A 3,858-nucleotide genomic window follows, 5' to 3' on the forward strand; every position below is an offset into this window, starting at 1 on the left:
GTCCCAGTTTTCCTTTTGTTTTCTCTAAGAATTAATGACTTTCCAGAATTTTAAGAAAAACGCAAGCAACAATTGGGTGTTTTTTTACGGTGTTGGAGCCGCATTTATTGTGAAAGAGAAGCTGAAAACACATGATCATGTTCATTATCATGAGCACATCCGATTACATAATAATATAATTACAATGCAATTTTATAATTGCTCTAAGCCGTATCGGGCACATTGTTTGAATTATATATATAAAAAATAAAAAAAAAACACTTTCATATAGTCACCAGGGCTGATTTTTGCTCTCATTTGGCATTTGACGAGTGTTAATCTTAGGCCCTGTGTGTACCTGCTGCTAAATGCTTTGACAGGTCACACAGAAGCCCTTCTTTTCATTCTAGTCATCTAGGCGGTGATTTTTGTATTCTGTGTCACACATCACTAGTGCTTTCATTACACGCGGGGCTGACCCTCAGACCGGGAGATCCTGATGCTGCGTCCGTGGCCTCCAACCTCCTCCGGGCTTTTCCCATGACCGCATCTCCTCCGCAAAACCCATGATACTCTAAGACACAGGAAAGGGCCAACTGCCTCTCATCATCTGTTTGAATAAAACACGTGCTACAAAGTTATTTGCCTTCAATCATATGATTAGAGCATTCAGTAATGCATAGAAGCGCCATCCCCTTTCTTCATCTCTGGTTTTCTGGCCGGCGATGCTCCAGGTTTATTTGTTCAGCACTGTTATTGAGCTTATATATAAAGATATAGTATACAGCACCTGGCCAGACACCTGTGAACGTAAATCTGAATAAGTTCTTTAGCTGGAAAAGGTATGCAGGATTTTTATTTTATTTTATTTTCATTACAAAAGATTAACAATTTTTTTATTTATTTACTTGTTTAGTTTGTAACACTATTTTAATGTGCCCTTGTTACAGTGTAATTATATAAGTACCGAGTAATATTAATTAACAACATGTACTTAGTATAAGGTTAGTTGCATGTAATTATGCATATTTATTATTATTACTACAGGACTAAAATAAAGTTACCAAATTTTCTTATTATATTGGCAAGTACTTGTGTCTTTAACCCTTAAAGACCTAGAACATTTTTGGGGCACCTGACACGTCTGCACTTTTCTTCGTTTTTTAAGAGCTATTCTAGCAGTCAGCATCAAGTGTCATATATCAGTATAAACAGGAGAACTTGACGTTTCAGTCTAGCTAATTTAAAGTCCCAGTTTTCCTTTTGTTTTCTCTAAGAATTAATGACTTTCCAGAATTTTAAGAAAAACGCAAGCAACAATTGGGTGTTTTTTTACAAGTGAATACTTAAAAAAAGTTAAATTGCATATTGAATAATATTAAAATAAATGTTAATTTATTAACACTATTTTAATGTGCCCTTGTTACAGTGTAATTATATAAGTACCGAGTAATATTAATTAACAACATGTACTTAGTATAAGGTTAGTTGCATGTAATTATGCATATTTATTATTATTACTACAGGACTAAAATAAAGTTACCAAATTTTCTTATTATATTGGCAAGTATTTGTGTCTTTAACCCTTAAAGACCTAGAACATTTTTGGGGCACCTGACACGTCTGCACTTTTCTTCGTTTTTTAAGAGCTATTCTAGCAGTCAGCATCAAGTGTCATATATCAGTATAAACAGGAGAACTTGACGTTTCAGTCTAGCTAATTTAAAGTCCCAGTTTTCCTTTTGTTTTCTCTAAGAATTAATGACTTTCCAGAATTTTAAGAAAAACGCAAGCAACAATTGGGTGTTTTTTTACGGTGTACTCAAACAGAAACTCCTGAAGTTTGGACTTTATTTCTTCAGAAAGTTGTATCTGGGTGTTTTACACTTCCAAATACAATTTTGTCTACATATAACATTCCCCAAGCAAGTTATAGCCATGTAACTATAGGCGCTTTTCAGTGAAAAACAGGTCTATTTAGTTTACTAACAATATAGATGTGTCCAAAAAACTTTTAGAGGTAAAGAAAATGGAATCATAATATATAAAGTGACTTTTTTTCAGAGAAATATATTTCAATCCGAGTATGAACAACAACAAACACAAACCGTGCAGCTATTTAGTAAAAATAAATTGCACAAATTGTCTTCTGCAACAAAAACACAAACAGTGCAAATGCTTCACAAACGACACACAAAATGAGTGAGAAATATACAGAGTGCAACAGGAAAAAAATAGTGAAAATGATCTTTATGAACTATATAAGAATTATTTACATAATATAAATGATCGAGCCGCTGGCTGTACTCTGCGTCGGAATCGATTTTAACGGGACATCGCCTAGTGACGCAAAGATATAAATTCCCGTGCGTTATCCGCACTTTCATCCTTGTTTTTGGTTTGTTTTATGTCAAAGTACCCCATCGTGTGTGTTTCTGGGCTTTTTCAGAGAGTTCTCTCATGCAAATGTGTTATTTTGTGTTTGTTTGCATGCACGCACGACAGACTTTACTTTCACTTTGCGTTTGTTCAAATTTCCAATGAAAAATCCTCAATGGTGGTTCAAAAGACCAAAACCTGTGTTTATTGGTTGAATCTGGGACGGTTTGAACCAATCTGGGCTACTAAGCGTCAACAATCGTTCCCGCTTGGCTCAGGGGAACGAAATGCATTGGTTTCTTCAGACGAATCAATGTTGTCAAAATGTGATGACGTAATCACAAATAAGACAGATGAGATATCTCCGCAAAACTTTTTAAAGCATTCAGATAGGATTAGCGGTTCAGAAGTTATTAAGCATTTAAGAACAAGTTATTTTTAGCTGCAGGCAGCGGTCTCGGTCTTTGAGACCATAGAAAACGACTCTTGTTTTGTAACTGAATGAGAGTGTTTGTCTGATGATCTACAGACTCCAGAACATCCCATTAACTCGTTTCCTTCCATCTAAACACGTTATATATTACAGCTTCTGCCGTGTTTGGATTCCTCTGAACATCTTCAGAGGCTGCATCACGAGGAAACTATCCCACTGATGCGTTTATGCCATTCACAAGACATCAGCTGACCAATGCATGGAGTAATTATCAGAAAGGTCATGCAGTTCATGTCGGTGGTTTCAGGAGAATCTCTTACCCGGAGAACGTTCACGAACTCATCAAACTCGTCCTCCAGCGGCGCGCCCTCCGTCGGCAGAGGCAGACGGTAATACCTGAACAAACACATTCGTTTAGACCACGTGCAAAGATGAAGACGGCATGCAAGCCGGCGGCTCTGTGCACCTGTACGAGGGCAGGGTGAAGCGCGGCCTCTTATACACCTCCTCTGTGACGTGCATGTCTTCCTCACAGCTGATGGAGATCTTCTGGGGCTCTCCTTTAAAATGCTCGATGTCGTTGTAGACGTAGAACACGTTGTCGTTGAGTTTGGCGAAGTCGTGAAGCTGAAAACACAAAAGAACGTTTGAGCGCACATGCATTTGGGTCAGTGACTGATAAAAAGGGGGGAAATCATTTTAAATAGGTGCTTGTTCTATTCATGTTATTTTCATGTGTTATTTATTAATGTTTATATCATATTTTTAAAACAAGTTTAGATTAAATGTCCTGTTTTATGTTCTTATATCCAATAACAACACAATGTCTTTCTATTGTTTTGCCTAAACTTTGATTTTGCTATTAAGGTTTCATATTAATATTAACAAAAATGATCATATCATAATTAATCATGAGATCAGAAAACTATTTTATTATTATTATTATTTATTTATTATAATTGAATAGTATATTTCACTGCTTTAATATACAGTAATAGTATTTAATATAATTAATAAAAAAAAAATTAATCCTGGGATCAGAAAACATTTTTAATGTACTACTATTA

The 3,858-nt window shown here is 35.6% G+C and overlaps 1 protein-coding gene across 1 annotated transcript in view; it reads right to left on the bottom strand.

The window, feature by feature from the left end:
* Positions 1 to 3,858, bottom strand: part of LOC107597770 (paladin-like) — a 60,702-nt gene that overhangs the window by 39,156 nt on the left and 17,688 nt on the right. The window lies entirely within an intron of this gene.

The sequence above is a fragment of the Sinocyclocheilus grahami genome, unplaced genomic scaffold, assembly GCF_001515645.1.
Source record: "Sinocyclocheilus grahami isolate Dianchi unplaced genomic scaffold, SAMN03320097.WGS_v1.1 scaffold236.1, whole genome shotgun sequence".
Lineage (NCBI taxonomy): Eukaryota > Metazoa > Chordata > Actinopteri > Cypriniformes > Cyprinidae > Sinocyclocheilus > Sinocyclocheilus grahami.